Genomic DNA, 20,589 nt, shown 5'->3' with positions numbered 1-20,589 from the left:
CCTTCCTTCCTTCCTTCCTTCCTTCCTTCCTTCCTTCCTTCCTTCCTTCCTTCCTTCCTTCCTTCCTTCCTTCCTTCCTTCCTTCCTTCCTTCCTTCCTTCCTTCCTTCCTTCCTTCCTTCCTTCCTTCCTTCCTTCCTTCCTTCCTTCCTTCCTTCCTTCCTTCCTTCCTCCTTCCTTCCTTCCTTCCTTCCTTCCTTCCTTCCTTCCTTCCTTCCTTCCTTCCTTCCTTCCTTCCTTCCTCCTTCCTTCCTTCCTTCCTTCCTTCCTTCCTTCCTTCCTTCCTTCCTTCCTTCCTTCCTTCCTTCCTTCCTTCCTTCCTTCCTTCCTTCCTTCCTTCCTTCCTTCCTTCCTTCCATAGTTACAAATGTCACTTTTCCTTCAGCCACATTTTCCAGTTCTCCAGTTGTTCCTGGAGGCACAGACATGTTCACCTGTGAAACCCCAAAGAAGCTCTTTCAGGGAAGAAGGGTCCAAAGCTGATAAACAAAAAACCCCCAGGATTCCTAAAGAGAATTCACAAATTAATGCTAATTAGTAGACAGAAATGCATACAGAGGCTCTGATTGTTAAAGGACTTTGCAGTGGCAAACCAAAGTTCATGTCTTAGTTGAACTGAAGGCAGAAGTACTGAGGAATTGCAGAGCTACAGAGCACAGCAAACAAAAGAGATGATGCTTCTTAATTTAGCCTGGTTTAGAGGGACAGTGCATTTGAGGGGGAGACACTTCCTCATTAATTAGACCCCCACAGCTCATTTTCTCAAGAATCAGTGCCAGCCTTGCTTCAGTTCCTGCAAGCAGAGGGATCCTGCTGGGACTCATTGCTTCCCATTCTGCAAATCCTTTCCCCCACCTACAGAATCCTTCCCTCTATCCAGCTCAGTGTTTCACACATAAAACCAGCCTGTGGTTTTTAAATGCTGCTCCATCAGTACAAATTGCAGAGCAAAGTCTGCCCTATGCCTCATCCTGACAGCAGATGCAGCTCTCCACAGGCTGCAAAAATCCTCCTCTGGAAAAACAAACGAGAGTCCTGGGCAATAGATTGTGAGGTGCTCATTTGGTGTCTGCTCACAGTTACTGCCTCTGCTGCTTTGGCACTAAAAACAACCCAGAGAATTGATCTTCTCTAGAGGAGCAGCCAGGCTTCTATGTCTGACAAAAACCAATCAGGGATTGGCTTTGAGAACTGAAATCAGGTTAAACCACTGAAAGAGATGGATACACCTCTGTGGAATTCATATTTTAAAATAAAAACTCCAGGAAAGCTCTTTTTCCCCTCCAGCCTCAGTGCAGGTAACACCAGCCCATGCCCCTTATCTTGTCCTCCTCCAAGATCAGCTGTTTGACCAAATCCATCCCCTGCAAACAAAATCATTCCAAGGATTACCAATTTTTAACCTACCTTCAATTATTCTACTTTAAAAAAATCTCATCTTTATTTTCTTAAGGATTGTCAAAATTGTTCAGCCACTGTGTAAGCATTGTGGCCCAAATGTCCTCGACAGGTACAGATTAGTTATTGGGAATAAACCCTTTCCAGTGAGGGTGGTAAGGACCTGCTTGCCCAGATAAATTGTGGATTCCCCTTTCCTGGAAGTGCCCCAGGCCAGGTTGGACAGGGCTTGGAGCAATTTGTGTAGTGGAAGGTGTCCCTGCCATGGCAGGGAATGGAATGAGCTTTAAGGTCCTTCAAACAAACCTGTGAGTCCAATCCTGCACCTGAAATGTCTGGAGCATTTGATAAATCAGCTTTGGGGCCAGGACACATCCCATCCCTGTTTTGTCTGAATGAATGCAAATAGTGGCAGGATGCAGAAACACTGTTGACTATTTGCTATTGAGAATATACAAATAGTGGAAAAAAGCAAAATCAAAGCCAAAACTATCCATTCTGGAGCAGTGGGGCTCAAATCAGCCCCCAAAGTGAGGAAATGCTGCCCTCATGCCATTCACTGTTCTACTCTTTGCTGCTCAGTCTTGTTTTTGATTCACAATTTCAGCATCTGACATGCTGGAACTCCTCAGGATTAATAAATTTAACATTTCCCCTTCACTGAAAGGCTTTATCTCACCATGTACTGCGAGCAAACAAGTTTCAACATGAGAAGCCTACCCCACAGTGTGAGAGAAAGTGAGAAAAATGTGTGTCAGGGTAGCAGGTGTGATGCCCAGTATTCTCAGGGAAGGCTGGGAATGGAGATTTTTCATTTTGAGGACTGTGTCTCATGTTATGATAGCTCAGCTCATTATTTTTCAAGTTAATAGACTAATCAAAATTCCATAATCAAGGAGTCATACATAATTCCAAAAGCAGAAGTGCTACACTTCTGAAGAACAAAATGATCATAAAAATACTCTCATTTCCACAAAGTGGAAGATCCTTCACCCTTCAAATCCTCATCCAATCTCCTCCTGAGGACCCCTGGTTTATCAGAGGTAACACCTACTCTCTATCCTATAAAACAAACAGAAAGCTGAACAATAAATCCTGGATATTGAATAGCAGAATATCAAGTAAATAAAGGTACATTTAAGGTTTAGAATTAAGAATAGAGTTTCTCCTTTCTACTCCACAGGCAACAGAAGTTTTTCCAAATATATGAGGTAGCATACACAGAGAAAAAATATGGCCTTGAAGGAAAAATTCTGTCAAAAAGGTATTTTGGTATTGAAGTGATTAAAGTCTTAACAGGATACAGAGGTTTAAGTGTGCTGAGAGAAAAAAACAGATAGTAATGTTTTGTAAGATAGAAGAGAATCTATAATGAGGATTGTTTCATGGCATTAAATAATATGACAGACTGACAAAATAGTGAAGGTAGTCAGAAAATCAGTCCCATTGGCACTATGAGAATGTTTTGGTGATTATGATAATGATGTCTGAAAACATTGTGGATGTTCTCAGGCAAACAGATACGAGGTAAAATGATGTTGCATTTGAAGGCAGAGGAAGTTTTGCTGTTGGCTTCGAGGAGCTAGGAATTCACTGAAGAAATCTCACAACCAAACTTCAAACCTGAAATAAATCTGCCTCCTTTTAGTGTGATGCCACTGCAGTTTCACTTCACACAATTTTCTCAATTTACATTCTTGTACAAAAGGAAAAAAAATATAATTCAACCCCTAACAGGCTGTATCCAGCTAGTCCTGAGCAACTCCTTATCCTGTGAGCTCTTCCCAGGCAGCATTAGGGGATGTTTTATCTAGGAGAGGTGCCAGAGCTGTCTACATCAAATATATTTGAATTATTTAACAAAAATATGGTAATTCTTACTAATGCTAATTACCATAAAGTAACATTATACATTATACAGCTCCTAAAAATACAACTTGAGTGAAAACAAACACATATTATAAGCTTTGCAGGAATCCAATGTATTAAAACTAGATACTAGTGGAAAGCTATAATAATTCATCATTGTCTCTTTAATTGAGTCCTGCTGGGTTGATATATTGGATATCTGTGATCACATGGTTACAATGAAGGAAGTAATGTGATCTGAATGAAAAGTTCAAATCTTAGATGCACACAGATTTCCAGCATTATCCTAGAAAGTCATAGCTGCTTGTCCTCAGGTTTTTTATATGTGAAGATAATATTTTATTTACTTTAGAAGACTATTATGCAATTCAACTAGTGTCCACAAGAACTCTGCCTAAGGCAAAAGCATTGCACAAATACACATCTAACTTAAGGAGGAAATGAGCTTTTTAAAAAGAAGAAAAAAATCAGACCTTTTCCACTCCAAATTCTCATAGTTTGACATGAAAAAGGTACCTGGAATAGAAGCAATTTGAGATTCACAAAGCTGCCAGCTTGATACCAGCAGGGCAATCAGGGCTCCCAACACATGCACAGCTCCTGTGTCATTTACTCAGAAACAGATTATATAAAGCAAAGGAAGGAAATTTGCTGATGGTGCAAAGGTGGAACCAAAGGCAGGGAAGGGAAGGGCTGAAGTCAGAACACAGCCAAAATCAGAAACATTTAGAGAAACTCACTAGCAGTGGTTCTGCAAGTTTCATATAGAGATCATAGAGGTAACAGGATAACACAGAGAACACTACAGAAATGAATTGGAAAAAATTGGAACAGAGAATAAAATTTACAGTAGGAGCTACACGAACAAAATCCCCAATCTGCCATCAGAGTGGTGCTGATTCTTATTCATGTCTTGTCCTTCCCATTCTCCTTCCTATGTAAAAAGACTCAAGTGAGTGTTATAGATCCTGATTCCAAGCCCTTAAAACAGTCAGACCCTGCACTGAAGCTTCATGACAATTAGAACCAGCAGCTGAGATTTCTGTTTGGAAATGAGAAACCAGAATGACAGCGGTGGAGGGGTTGATCAAGAACTGAACTAAGCCCATGACTTCCCTGGGAATTTTGAATGAGAACAAATTGCAGGTTTCAGCCTGGCAGATTAGAAGATTTGAGGCTGTAGCTCCAAGCTGATGCAGAAATACATTTTTATCAGCTTTTATGTGGCACTTTGCCTTCCACTTCCAGATTGCTGCATTGTGAGAAGCAGCAACACTAATTACCTTGACACCCTCACTCATCAGCATTCCCAAGTGTGGATAACAACCAGGGAGGATCTCTGTTCCCTGGGATCACTAAATCTGCTCCTGGCCTGAAAGGTAACCCCAGCCCAAAAAACAGCAAAATGCAGCCCCACACTTGGTGCTGCAGCACGAGGAGCTGGAGGTGAGAAGCTGACCCATAATAAAAATCAATAGCACTCACAGTCTCAGCAGGAGAGGCACTTTTCAATATTTAACCTGGGTCTACTCCCACTTGGGTATGATTTTCATAATTACCTGCTCTTGGCTCATTCTGCTCCTGCTGAAATCAATCACTGTTTTCTGCTGACTTCAGGACAAAAGGAGTTGGGTCACTGCTAAAGTCTTTATAAATTTCAACCTTACTGCATAAAAATTTTAAAAAACTAAAATATTCAGTGTAAATCTGTTGAGACCTTTGTGAAACTCTACTACAGTATTTTTCTTAAGAATTCTGAAATTCTTTTAAAGACTGCAAAAAAGGGCAACTTTCTGTTCTTACATTCCCTAACAAAATTAAACATCTTACAAACACAGAAAATATACAAAAGAGTGTACCAAGGTGATATTTTCAGCAAATTTAGGTCAATCACTCACATCAGTAATATCAGTTATGCAAGACAAGGCAAATTTGAAAAACACAGGCAAAGAATAAAGGATAATATTGATATTATGCAAATAATAATTCCCCCAAAATGTAACAACAATAAAACTTAACCTGAAGCCACAATAATCCAGTCCTCATAAAGAACTGATGTAGTAAATAGAAGAAAACTGATAACAATGATACTCTCATTAGCAGACCTGGGTAGCAAATGATGCAAAGTTTTCATGTTGAATTAATTAATTTATTAATTTATTATTTATTAATTCATTTATTCCTCCTGCTGAGGAAAAACGTTTGAGGCAGATTGATCCTATTGACTTTGAGTTAAATTAAACTTGCTGTAAAGCTAAAGTGGCAGAACTCCAGTCATGCTGATATGATCATCAGATGGCCACTGATTCAGGGGGTGGGGTCTTGTGTGAAAAAAGCTAAAGTTGATCAATAAAATGTAAATAATGCTAAGAAAGAGAATCCAGGCGTTTGAGAGGGATCACACAATGATAAAAGACTCAGCAGAGGTCCAGGAAAGTGCTTGAGGTGCTTGACTGCTCCCCCCTCCTCATCCCTCCTGCTCAGGGCTGATCAGCATCTCTTTACACTCCCCAAAAATCAAAGGAACATCACTCAGGAGTTCAAATTGCTCCACTTCCCTGTGTGGTGGATTTCTGGGGGGTCAGCAGGTTGTTTGCTTGTTTCATTGTTGTTTTTCAGAAGATATTTTCTTTAATTTAGGTGAACTCCAAGCATTTTTGTTGCAGTGGAAATTGTTGGTGGCACGGACACGCTCATCTAAAAGAAGATTGTTGGGAGCAGAGTCATGCATATTTCTGCAGAAATGAATTGAAAACAAATCTCTCTAATTTCCTCCTACCTCTTGCTGAATTGTCACAATAACTCAGAGCCCTGACTGCTCCTCACAAGTGTGGAGAAGGACTCCCTGAACTTCAGTTTCTCAGGAGTGACAACACAGAAATGCTCTGCCAGTGACCCAGGCTCACAGAGCAGTGAAGAATTCACTTCACAGACTTGGACCAGATGGCTGCATGTCAGAACAAGGTAGTGCAGCTGCTCTGGAGCAGAAGGGAGGCAGGGAGGTAAAGCCCAGTCCAGACTGCTGCTGAGCAATCAGCTCTGTGAATGAAGTTTTTCATAAAAAAAAAAAAAAAAAAAAAAAAAAAATCAGGATATTTAGAATATTTAATACATTTAAACACATTGTAACATACTTTTTTTTTTCCCCCCTTGATCCTATTCCTTTTCTGCCATATTCTCTAGGTTCTTCAAGAGGTTTCTTTGCAGTGTTGGCATTTAGGGTGACATCTCATGCACTGGGGACACATCCTCAGACTCCAGCCATGGATCTGGCAGATTTCCTCTCTCACACAACTTCAGGCTCCCTCAGCCAAACATCATCAGAAATTCCCTTGTTTCAGAGCACCTCCAACTGTGCTATGTCCACCTCAGCTCTGCAATTCCATTCCATTAGTTTAACACTTGCATTCATAACAGACTGTGTGATCAAAGCAGAATTTTTTTAAAGTGGGCTATTATTAAATTGTTTTCTAAATATAAACACTCATATCTTACACACAAACACCCTCTGCTTCAGCAGATGAAAAATTCTGTTTAACTAATACTCTTTGTGAATCTTAACTATATGAGGCTTTTAGTGTAGTAAAGACAAAAGCTCAAGCAAAACCAAGTCAGCAGGGCTTTTCCCTTCTGGATTGCACAAGAACATAGACCTCTTTGGTAATAAATTTAATTTGACAGCTGCTAAAAAATTTACCAAGCTTGACAGCATGCACAGAAAGCAAAATAGGACAGAGAGCTGTGTGGGCTTCCTGCTAACCCCAAAGAAAAATTGTTTATTTAAAATAAATTATATTTAATTATATTTGTTTGGTAAACTTCAAATGATCGTTCTGCTGGCTACATTCTGCTCTCCCACAGATACTATTTTCTGTAGTAATTTTGTAGCCAGAGTATTCTGAAGAAGAAACCAGGGTTGAGTTTGAGCAGGCACTGGGTTGCATTTGGAATATAAAATACACTGTCTAGTCAGGAGAAGTAACTTCTCTTTTTCAGACTAAGATAAAGCAGAAAAACAGTGCTTTGATGATTCCTACAATGAATTTGGAGAAATGACTGAGGAATTCCAAGCTTCTCAGAGTTTCACTTTCAGCTACAAAAGATTAGTTTGATTTTGAACATCTATGGATTGGAATCCATCTCACTTTGCTCCCTAATGCTTCCAAAGTGCTAATGGCAGCACAAAAGACTCTGGTGGTTCAACACAAATGAAAACAAATTGCAGGAGCTGTGCCCAAGCAGGAACTGACAGTGCTGCATGTGAGAGGAGAGCAGAGTGTTTGTGCTGCTGCATTGATTTGTTGGACCTGCTCTGATATTGCTGATCTCACCCAGAGCTCCATCAGCCCTGCAAGGAAATGACCCCCTTGTTTCAGGAGAGCACCTGCTGTGGAGTGAAGCCCTCAGTGGGATGGAGTGAAACACGTTAATTTTGCATGGCTGGGATTGAAATGGGGTTTTAGCAGAAGGTAACTCACTGCTGTCCCAATGAGGTGACAGAAGGAGGTTTCTTCATTATGTTAAATGCACCTTAATTTTTAATCAGCTTGGAAGCATCGCTTCCCTTTGATGCTTGTTTGTTTTTTTGTGTGCTCAGAGTGAAACATTTAAAAAGAATTATGGCTGCAAAGAGCCATCCTGAGCAATATTTCTGTCACACCTTAAGAGGGCACTGCAGAATGCAAAGGGACACAGCAGGAATGGGCAATGGGGCAAGTTTCTTGTCAGAGTTTACAGGAAAATTTAACTTCTAATCTGTAACAGAGATTTGTTCTCTGGCTGATAGGAGATAAATCATACCCAGCACTGCAGACCAAAGCATCCCAGACAGATCATCTGAGCATCTTAACCATTCTTCATCTACTTTCAGAAACTGATAATTAATGGCATATAAAAATTCACTTTACTACACATGCAAGTACCATATATTCACTCTATCTTATAATGAAAAGCTATTGTTTTCAACATCCCTCAAGGATGAAAAGTGTGCTCCCATTAACTGCTTTTCCTAGCTAAAAACATACCAAAAAATTACTATTTCCTCAGATCCCAAGGCAAATCGATTTCAGTCATACTTATGGGTTATTCTGGGAAAAATGACATCTTCAAGTTTTTTATTTTTTGTTAAAATTAATCCATTTCTTTAAAATCTTTAAGTGAAGAAAGAGTAGTGATTTTATCAAATAATCTTGTTTCTCACTTTCTTAAATGTCTGAAGTTACCACTGAGTGAAGGAAGACTTTACAATGTATCTCCTCGAGCAATTTCTGCTGATAAAGAATTATCTGAAACAACTCTTGCAAAACATCTAAAACTTGTGTATTTTCAGAGGGTGAATTGGATTATCAGCAAAAGACACTCTGTAGAACAATTAAAAAAAAAAATAAAGTTCTTCTAACACGCTAATTGGAATATATTCACAAATTTTTGCCCTGGAATTCTGAGCAGCATGGCCTTTGAGATGGAGTAAACAAGCAGAATAAAAAACAATTACTAAAGGAGAAATATGAAGGGATAACCCAACATTCAAAGAGATGAAGAGAATTTGGAATTAGACATGAAAGAAGCACCTGGGCTGTGTGAAATTAGTCAGACCAGCACTCTGTGGGCAACTTCCATGGGCAAGAATGGATCTGCTCTTTCCTTGGGTTGCTGCTCTGCACGTTCATCCTGCCCAGGCTGTCACTGGTGCCCACCATCAGCACAGGGGGGCATTCTGGACATAATTCAAGACCCTCATGAGTCAACCAAAAGCCCTAAAACCCTCCTTGGGTAGAAAGGAATTTCCTGCAGAGATCCAGTCTCATCAAACTGAGTAACAGGGGGAGGCATTGAAGTGAAAATATGGAGAGAAATTCTTCTCTTCTCTAGGGACTCCCACAGCAGTTTTCCACATGAGGCCAAACAGAGCAAATTCCTCAGCACCTGTATCAGTGCACCTCAGGATTCCTGGGGGTTGGAATTCAGGAGACACAGAAACAAGTGCCCAGTGAGGTTCATTAATCAAAGTCTGCTTTGCTTTCCACTCTCGGGTGGCAACTGCAGCTTGAGGTCACCTCTGGAGAACTTAATCTTATAAACCCTGACAAGCACATATCTTGTCAAGGCTAATCTCTCTGGGTTTGGGCACGTTATCCATTACAGCTGTTATCCAGCACAATCATTCCCCAGCAGAGCAGCCTCACACACACAACCCCAAGGACATCCTCTGCATTCAGGCTGGGCATCAGTCACCCCAAGCAGCAGAGGCAGAACAGTCCCTGCCCACAGCAACAGGCTGCAAGTCCAGAGCTGCTCAAGAAAAATCCTAACTCAACACTGCTGCTAAGCACAGAGAGATTTTTATCCAGCTTATAGATCTGTGGCTCATGAGAAAAATCAATATCTACACATAACTTAATTTAAAAGTTCTAAGAGAGGAATATGTAATTTACAAGGGGCAATTCCCCTATAAGAACAGCCACTTTACATCAACTATGTTTTTTTCCACATTTATTCATTTTTATGGGGAGCATTATTTCTCCTGTATTTTATATTTTACACATACCTGTAGGATCCATGAATACACAAATATTCACATGCAAATAGAAACAAGCAGAAGAAGAAAATCCAGACTGGATATCTGATAAAACAGCTTTTCTTAATGCTCACCACTTTCCCAAAGAGAAGGAAATGTTTTGAGTGTGTTTTACTCCCTCTGAAATCAGCTTTTATTTCGTTCACCTGGAGGTCAGTGGGAACTGAGTGCCTTCAGCAACCTGAGAAGGACATTTAGCATTTTACAGGGCTGTAACTTGTACCTATTTATATAATTCAATGGGGCAAATCCTATAAAGTATAGTGACACTAAAAGGGTCTGCTCATAAGAGGTGCTGAGTAAGAAGACACTGGCCACACAATCATGGACAGCAGTGTTGCTTCTTCTGTCACCAGATTTGTCCCTTTCTCTGTCACAGCTCATATATTAAAATTACAAGCCCAAATGTACCAGGAAAGCAACTGCTTCAAAGTGACCCTGCAGAATTAAACAAAGATTTGTGATCCTGTATTTTGGGATAAAACAGGTTTATGATCCTTGAAGATATGTCAGAATTTCTGTGAGCAGGGGTAGCTGATGTGCTGCTGCAGGTCCACACTGGATCCTTGCTGTGCAAACCCACAGATTCCCTTTTCTGTCTGACTCCACTTCCAGACCCAAACCTGTGCTCCTGAAAGGTTGGAAAAGCTTTTCTGCATTCAAACAGCAGAATATGACTTATGTTCCTTTCTGCTTTTTAATTCCCTTGGCTCATATATTGTACATGGGATGATACTGGCACAAAAGAAATTCTTCCACTTTATGGTCATCCAAGGCCTTCATTGTGAAAGAACAACTCTTAAGCAACAGCACATTTAGGAATCCTATTCCAGCATCCTAAATTAAGAGGAAGGGTGATGGTGGTTGTCAGTCATTGCTTTTGCTGTTTCACTACAGGCTTCTTTATGGCCACTGAACAGTAGAAGGGTTACAAAGGATCCCCCAGCAAACATCTGGAAATTAAATTTTCAACCTAATACAAGTCCCCAGCTCTGAAAAAGCAATTCTCTTCCTTGCAGTTGGGAGCAGCTCCTCTGTCAGGCACCTGCTCTTCTGCAGACAGAGCTTTCATGGAGGTTTAGCTGCACTGTCAGTGATGAAAAATGGCCAAAGAGCTGCTCTGGCTTTGCTGTGCTGGGTCTGCAGTGCCTCTGAACAAGCTGCTGGAAGGGATGTGCAGGCAGAAGCACAGCACTGCTCAAATCACTGCTTTCTCAGGAGAAGGAAAAAAGGAGTTTGAGGACAGAGCTTATCTAAATAATTATTTTGGTTTAGACAGCCTTGCATTTCACTGCCAGCTAAATACAAATGTTAACAGGCTGCAAACACCAGACCAGCAAAGGAAGGGGAAAAAAAAAAAAAAACAAACCACCAAACTCTGAAATAGTTCCCTCTGTTGAAAAAAAAGAATTATTGAATAATGAGACTACATCTTGCAGAAGCAAAGGCTTTAAGTCTCAGATTTATATGGTAGTGATAATTGATCATACTCCCAGGACTGCCCAGAAGCACAGAGCAGCCTCAACCAACTACCTGTGGCTCCCCCTCAGTTACAGATTTCTCCAGATGGAGAAAATTCCTTTGACCCTCCCAACCTTTTCATTTTCTTTTTTTCAGATTCTTTTTTAGTACTTTTGCATATAGTACTTTAGCATATAGTACTTTTGTCTGGAATTTGTTTCTCTCAGAGAGAAAGGGAATCTGTCAAAATTTATAAATACAAAATATTTCACATCATCCAGACTATCCTGCAAGAGAGACACTGTGTGTTTTTCTCTGAATGTAATGTATAAATTTCTGCTGATTTTTCGAGCAGGATCCATATGTGTGTGTCTAAATATATATTTATTATTATCTCTTTTTTTTCCCCCAAAGTTGCTAGGATAAAATGTTAGGAAATCAGATGCTCTTTATGCACCTGTGTTAAGGAACTAATGTAGTAGTCTGTGTTCATCAAATTTCCTGCTTTGTTGACATTTCCATGGCACAAATCAGCACCTGATGCTTTCTTGGGACCTTTGTTGGAGACTAAGAACAGATTTGTTTAAAAACCTTTAGTTTTTTCCCTTCTGTGATGCTGCTGTTGGTCTTTAGACAACTACAGTTTAACAAAATCCTTTTAACTTACCTGAAAATCCTTCATGTCTCATTCACACCTCCTGCACAACCTGACCTGCACAGAACATTTGAGTCAAAATTATTTCTGCAGTCCTAGAGAAGAGTTTAACAACAAGAGCACATCAAACCTGAACTGTATCTCTGAGGCATCTCCTCCCATCATCTGAAAAACTTCCCCTTAGATACTTCTGGGTCTTCAAATTGGATCACCAGAATATTTAAGCTGGATATTACAAGTGTAATAAAATAGATAATATGCCTGCTGTGCTATAGACAAAACATTTAATTAGTCCCATGCATCAGTGGAGTGAAACCACATCTCCCCAGGTGAAATGTCCCACTCTTTAACCTAATGAGGTTGGTGATTTTTTCCTTTTAAAAATAACCTGGATTTTAAAGAATGAACATTATTATGTTTACCTACAATGCCTATTGCTGATCTTTATGGCCTTTATATGAAACCTTTTATGAGAAGCCACAAGATGCAGACAAGAAAAAAACAAAGAAAACACAAAATAGAAAAAAAAGTCAAAATTGTAACACTAGGCAAAAGTAGTGTTCAAACATTAGACTTTGGTGAGTGTTGGATTTATTTTAGAACAGAATCCCCAAGAGTTTACCAGAAGCACCCCTGCTGCCCTGAACCCCATGCCACAGAATGCCCTTAAACAGTCTATTGAAAAAACATAAATGGAAATTATCTGATGTAGTCTAAAATTAATATTTTAAATAAGGATTAAGACATAAGTAACTTCTGAAGCTTTTTTAATTTTTAAACACTTTTCATGGCACAGGTTGAACTCATGGCTATCCTCTCAGTGTCTGCTTGACTTTGGAAAACAAACCTCTGGAGCAAGATGCAGGTAAAAATACATATTTATTTTTTTTTTAGTACTTAATTTTGCAGTTGAAGTTTTCTGCCTTTTCCAATACTGCACTTTGAGAGGTCAAACCAAGTTCAGACAGCAATGGAACAATTTCTGCTGAGATCCTTGTGTCCTGGATTACACCACCACTGCAGGGTTTGCAGGGGAATTTAAGGAGCATGAACATTAGTGAACACACTGATGTTAAATCAATATTGAAAACATTGATAATGTTCTGTTTTATATTGCTGGGAAAAGCCAGGGAGGTAAAGGACCAAGAGTTACAATCAGCTCAGCTGAGAATATCCAGTGCTGTTCACTGAAGTCACACTTCAATATCAGCTCCTCTCCACCCAGGATTGCCAGTGCATTTTATTAGTTTGGAGTCTGGTGGGTTTATCCATCCATCAGCTCTGGAGCAGCAATCCCTGCCACAGGAGAGCAGGTATCTAACAATGTGTGTTAATTCTGGGCTGCTGGAAATACAGGGGAGTTCTGCTGCCAGGAGCACAGTTCACTGACAGACTTTTGACTCTGCACTGGGCTATCAATGCATTTAATCACTAAAAGGAATTAGTGACACCCTATTCTTCAAACAGACATTTTGCCCTGTATCCAGCTACCAGACTTAATTATTTTACTGTGAGATTACAGAAGTACTGTAATGCTGCATCTTAATATCTTTATTATCTCCCTGCCAGGGAAGAACCTGCAGGCCCCAAGGAGACCAACTGGAATATTTCAAACATTGCAGATCTGCTTATAATATAAGCTGCTTTCTCTGGGAACAAGGATGGAAAATTTCTTCCAGAGCTTTATGGAGGAAAAACCTGTCAAGACTCTCAGCTGCACTAGGACAGAATATTCTCCTTCAGTCCAGGACAACAGCAGAGCAAAAACTAATATGGAAAAACTCCTGCTTACTCAATAGCTTCAATTTACAAATCACTCTTGGCAGGGGGACTTATTCTGGAACTTTGATTACTAAATATTAATTTCAAGAGGGAAAATTAATGAGTAAAATAAACTAATATCTTAAAGTCCTACAAAATAATCAGGAGGGCATAGGTTACTCTGTAGCACTATGGTGCAATAATCTGGTCTGACTAAATGTATTTCTCTTCTTAGGTGGTTTCAGAACACTGTTGCTAATGAGATTTTATGGTCCATGCCAAATATCCTCATATCAATTTTCTTATTTCTAACATGAAATTATGAATAATGTATTTTTCTCAGTATCTCAAACTAATTCTCTTTTACAGGGAAAAAAATGTGAATAAATCCAAATATTAATTATTTAAAGTTTTTATTTATCTTTACTCGCAGAAAACCTGACATTGACTGCAATAATTATCCTTAAAATAAAATTTAACTCTGTGCTGAAAGTAAAATTGCATCTTTAATTTGTAATAGTATACCATGTATATGGAAAAATGGTTGCAAGACAATAAATGGCTAAATTAGGAATTGCAAACTTTCGTAGTATGAACATACACACACAGTTTTGTTTAGAGAATATTCAACAAGAAAATCTTGTCTTTGGAGTACAGACATTTAGGATCCTGATTTTCCCAGCTGGTGCCAGATAAAGTGGAACCAGTAAAATCAGCTGAGCTGGCAAAATTAGGAAAATCTGAGGATTTGGACAACCTCTGTGAAAATAAATCTTGTTCACATATGGAGGATGCATATTTTCAAAGGTATCCCAGAGTTCTGACAGCATGAGCTGATGTTCATATATTTTTCCCCTTTCCCATGGAAAAGGCAGCAATAAACAGGCTGTTTATAAAATAATAAACTCTAATACCAAGGTGTTCTCAGGAATAACAGATCATCTGCCTGGCTATGAAAATAAGCTCAATTTAAATGCCTTGCTTTTTTTCCAGCCAAGCAAATGATGCTAAGTGATTCAACTCTCACATCCATTTACAGAAACAATTATAAGAAGCAATAGCATATAAATCTCTTAAGCCCCAGTGTATCTTCCAATCCTGATATAAAAAATAAATGCCTGCCTTGTGAAAACCATGTTTCATAATTCTTCTTATGGGTCCTGTGCAGGGAAATGAAAGAACTGCAGCTTCAGGCACATTGGGCACAGTGCTGTGTTTGCCTGTCTTCCTCAACAGGAGTTAAAAAGTACTGGAAATAAACACAATATCAGCATCTTCCCCACCTCAAATCTCACAGCCAGCCAAGGTTTGCCTTTTATTCAAATGTGCTGTCATGGGACAGGGGAGGAGCAACTGACCTGTGAACCAGTAAAAATTTTTTTTCAAAACCAGCTAAATATACAAAAGTTAAGCCTGAACCCATCAAATACAGTGTTTTGGTTAGAAAAATCTCTGAAAAGCAGAGGATGGGGAAGGTAAATTATAGATAGATTAAAAGATACTCTACCTCCTGTTCTTGTCCCTGGATTCTACAGTTTTTGTTCTGGTACCTACAGACATCACCCAGCACCAAGATCCTGTGATTATAAACAGACTGCAACTACTTCCAGAGGTGACTTGGAGCTATTAGAGAGCATTTTTTAATAAAAACCACAAACAACCATTGTCTTTGACCCAGCACACCCAGCCCTTACTGAGAGAGAGATAATCCCCACTCTCCTACATCCAGGAGCATCCAGCAGCTGAAAATACAGTGCTTCTCATGCAAACTGGAACATGTCCTGATTAAAACAAAAAAATTGAGAGGCTGCCTTTAGGGATTCTGGAAAGCTGAGGACAGTGAATTTTGATGTGCAGACATCCTGCTAGAGCCACTCAGAGACAGTCTGTCTTCCCACAAGCAAATATCTGGACAAATTCTGTACAGAAACCAGCAGAGCTTCTCCAGCTGACAAAGGATGAGGCTTTGTCACCACTGCCTGTGTAAAACTCCTGAAAACTTCTCCTCAGTGTTTCCCCAGAGATTCTCTGCTGTCTGTGTTCCTGTCCCTTGTCTCAGTCTTTGATTTCACTTTGATTTTGAGTGGATTTGCAGGCAGATATGTACATTTCTCTATTTTGTTATTTTTGCTTCCTCCAGGAGCTTGGCCAGAAGGGCTGACCCAACCATGTGTGACCACAAGTGGCTTTGAGAATAGGTGTATTTTCAATTTACAATCCTGCTGAAACAGGGCTTGCTGCTCACAGGAATACAGAAAGTGAGGAGACCCACCACCAGTGCCTGACAGCATTAGATGAAATGCTGAAAAATTCATTTCCCAGGGACTACCTGCAAGTACTTTCTCAGGTTCATTATTAAAAACAGAGCTTGCAGAAGTTACTGTGTTTCATACACACACACACACACCATAAATGTCATTTAAAAATTACATCAAAGGTGTGGATGAGATTTTCAAGGTGAGATTTAAAATCCTAATGGAAGTGGAGAAAGAATTTAATCAGTCACAGCAAACTTGTCAAACATCCTATTTCACTGTCTGCATTACACAAATATTCATAACCATTGCTTAATAAATGAGCTCTAACATACATTAAAGCTCAACTGTTGAAATAGATGTAAACACACTTAAGGTGAAATTTGCAGCAGGATGTGCCTCTGAAATTCCCTTTTGAGGCTTTTGAAATGCTGGTTTGAGGGACTCCAGTTGCTTTCAGTCCTCCATTTAATCTTAATATACTGAGACAAGAAATAATAAATTAATTTCAGCTTCCAGATTACTCCAGGCAAGCAGAAATAGTTTAGCCCATGGTTTTTTTTTCCAATACTCAGTTAAAATTCTGTTGTAAAGGGAAATAATTTCTCTGTAATATTAATCTTTGTAAATTCTCCCATTTGAGTAGGAATAAACATCATAAAGGATATAATTAACTAAATGCTGAAGAGGTTTCCCAGCTGGTGGGACAAAAAAATATATTCCTAACACAGTTTCAATGCTCTGTTTGGTCCTGAGGGAGCTACAGAGGACCATCACCAATCTAAAACTTACCACATCCTTTCTTTGAAGGGTGCTTCTAAAATCCTTGAAGTTTACCAACTCATTCAGCTATTAATATTCTATTTTTGTTTCTCAGCTTTCCCAAAGACCTTCTGAACAAAGATTGATTTCAGAGTATCTCAGTGTATCTCAGGAGCTATATCTGCTACTTACTTTAACATCATTTCCAGCCAACAGCAAAAACACCCATCAAACAGATGTGGAGACAAGCAAAAACAAAAAAACCACAATCTCAGAACATTCTTTAATGTTTCCTTACTGGAGACTCAGCTTTGCTCATGTGCACAGTGCATTTACAGCTGGAGAGCATTTAAGACTCTCATGCCTTACTTTGCTACTGCTGCTCTCAGGTAAGCAGGCTCTGTTAAATAGTTTTGCAAAGATTGACATGATATTAGCAGTGATGTATTGCCAAAATGAAAGAAATGGCTGTTGAGAATTCACAGAATCACCAGGTTGGAAGAGACCTTCAAGGTCATGGAGTCCAATCCATGCCCTAACATCTCAACCAATCCATGGCACTGAGTGCCACATCCATTCTTTTTTAAACACATCCAGGGGTGGTGACTCCACCACCTCCTGGGCAGACCCTTCCAGTACTTTATCACTCTCTGAATAAAAAACTTTTTCTTAATATGCAACCTATACTTCCCTTGGCACAGCTTGAGACTTTGTCCTCTTATTCTGTCAGTGCTGCCTGGAGAAAGAGACCAACCCCCACTTGGCTACAGCCACCTTTCAGGAGCTGTGGAGAGTGATCAGGTCACCCCTGAGTCTCCTTTTCTCCAGGCTGAACATCCCCAGCTCCCTCAGCTGCTCCTCACAGGGTTTGTGTTCCCAGCCCCTCACCAGCCTGGTTGCTTCCTCTGGACGTGCTCAAGAACAAAGCCCTGCAGCCAGCAGGAAGCTGAGGTGTGCAGTTACCTGGGCAATCTCAGAAAATGATCTGTTTGCCCCTCCTGTTTACTGCTGTGCCACGCCCTCAGAGCAGTGCCACGCCCTCAGAGCTGTGCCACACCCTCAAATCTGTGCCCCACCTGTTTGCCCCTCCTATTCATTGCTGTGCCACACCCTCAGAGCAGTGCCACGCCCTCAGAGCTGTGCCACACCCTCAAATCTGTGCCCCACCTGTTTGCCCCTCCTATTCATTGCTGTGCCACACCCTCAAATCTGTGCCACACCTGTTTGCCCCTCCTATCCAATGCTGTGCCACACCCTCAAATCTGTGCCACACCCTCAGAGCTGTGCCACACCCTCAAATCTGTTCCACACCCTCAAATCTGTGCCACACCCTCAGAGCTGTGCCACACCTGTTTGCCCCTCCTTTTCATTGCTGTGCCACACCCTCAGATCTGTGACACTCACAAGAGCCATTTGTGAGTTACATTTGTATTTCCCTGCCTTGGGAGATCACAGAAACTCGGTGCTTTCTTCAGAACATCCGTCAGCTCTGCCTCAGGACAGCACGACACAATCCAGCTGGGCTTTGGTCACAGAAGTGGTGGCCCATTCTTGTACATGAGCAGGAAGAACCACTCTGGAGAGTGAAGTTTTAGGAGTGAATGAGTCTATAAGCACAGCTAAAGCACTAGCTTCACTTTGTGTTAATTTTATTTTGACAGCTGTGCTTCAGCTGTGATTATACCCTGTTCTGTACTAGGAAATGTGCTGTCTGCCTTCTAATGAACTCTTCATAATCAAAAATCTCAACATAAGACCCAGCAATCAAATATTTGGAAAGAAATGGACTGAGACCACCAAATCATAGACATGTTCTAAAACACAGAGATAAGAGGAGTGTTAATCAAGCACCCCAGAAGATGCACACCAGGACAGCTGGAAACACAGGCCACAAAGGATGAGCAGTAAAACACACAACCCTTCCCCCTAGCAAATAATCATCATCATTCACCCAAAATGTGATTTCCAGGCTGAAACCTGACCTCCAGCTGCAATGTGACTGATGGTGCTGGCCAAGGGGGCAGCTGATGAATGGAGCATCACAGTGTTCCCAGCCTGCAGGTAATTGCCAGAGAGCCTCAGCCTGCTGCAGCATCCCCACAGCTCAGCAGCTCCACTGGACACAGCACACACAAAGCAAGGGGCTGCTTGCAAGACCCCCTAGGACCTGGGGCAGAAGAGTCTTGCTCCATTGGCAGTGGAATAAAGGGTTTGGAAAACCAAAGCTGCTGGAATAATCAAAGCCAGGGTGTGATATGTGGGATTTAAGGATAGTCCAGATGGTCTGGGGTTAGTGGTGGTGACTGGGACAGGTCTCTGTGGGCTGTCACTGCTGCATTCTGGAGCCAGATTCAACAGTTAGAAGTGTATAACAGGACATGAACAGCTTTATGTGCAGGTCCTTTGCTCCTCTGAACAAGAGCTCCCAGCTCAGCAGCTGGGATGCAGCCACTAGGACAGGCTGGACCCAAACCAATTCAGGGTGGTTAGCAGGAGAAGGATCAGTGTGCACCCTTCACTGCCTCTGTCAGTTAATCCTGACAGTGCAGGAATGCTCAGGCATTGAAATCTAACTCTGCTAACACTGCAGCCTCCCTCAGCTGCTGTAGCCTATTGTCCCCAGCCCAAGTGGCAAATAAACCCTTTTCAAATAAATTACAATTAGCCAGGCATTCTTCTTGTTAAAGATCAAGGAAAAACCCTGGAGAATCACATTAACATGCAAATGAGTAGGTACACAAACACAGCTCTAATTCTAAATACAGATACATCCGATGAGATTAACAGTGGACAGCTTTGAAAGAGACTGGAACCCTGCTCATTGACACCCACTGCTGCCACTGAGCCTCCCCAAGAGCCAGGAAAGCCTCCACTTCTCTTGCTGCAGAAAAGCCAAGTCCCTGTGGATAAATCTCACCAGATCTTACAGAGCCCTAGCAGAGAAGCAGGTCTGAACTCCCCAGGAAGTGGGGCTGCAGAAATGGGCTGCAGAAATGGGAGTGCAGAAATGGGGCTGCATAAATGGGAGTGCAGAAATGGGGCTGTAGAAATGGGAGTGCAGAAATGGGGCTGCATAAATGGGAGTGCAGAAATGGGATTGCAGAAATGGGCCTGCAGAAATGGGAGTGCAGAAATGGGGCTGTAGAAATGGGGCTGCAGAAATGGGGCTGCAGAAATGGGGATGCAGAAATGGGGCTGAAGGAATGGGGCTGCAGGAATGGGGATGCAGAAATGGGAGTACAGAAATGGGGCTGCAGAAATGGGGCTGCAGAAATGGGGCTGCAGAAATGGAGCTGCAGAAATGGGAGTACAGAAATGGAGCTGCAGAAATGGGGCTGCAGAAATGGGAGTGCCGAAATGGGGCTGCAGAAATGGAGCTATAGAAATGGAGCTATAGAAATGGGGTTGCAGAAATGGGAGTGCAGAAATGGGGCTGCAGGAATGGGGCTGCACAAATGGGGTCCAGCCCATGCAGCCCTGCCATGGTGAAGTCCACACCAGTGCTGTCTCTGAGAGAAGATTTTGCTGTTCTGCTGTCTGGCCCTGAGAAAAGCACTTGAGAAAATTCTGCAGCTCCATTCCCCTGACATTCCCTGAGCTGACACTGTCTTCATGCCCTGTCCTGAAGATGTGTCTTGGGAACACAGCTACCATCCAGCCACAGCTTCCAGACAGCACAGTTCAGTGCCAGGAGCTCCACTGCAGCTCCACATGTCATTTGCTTCCTCATTTTTGCTGTAATAAATCTGCTCTGACCCTTGGTTTGGTTTTTTAAATTTGTTTTCAACAAGTTATTTAACCTGGAAATTTCTCGAGTCGGTAATACTTTCCTGCCTGACTGGAGTGTTTTGA

Source organism: Erithacus rubecula, assembly GCF_903797595.1.
Source record: "Erithacus rubecula genome assembly, chromosome: 20".
Taxonomy (NCBI): domain Eukaryota; kingdom Metazoa; phylum Chordata; class Aves; order Passeriformes; family Muscicapidae; genus Erithacus; species Erithacus rubecula.
Note: the sequence above shows the minus strand (reverse complement) of the source record.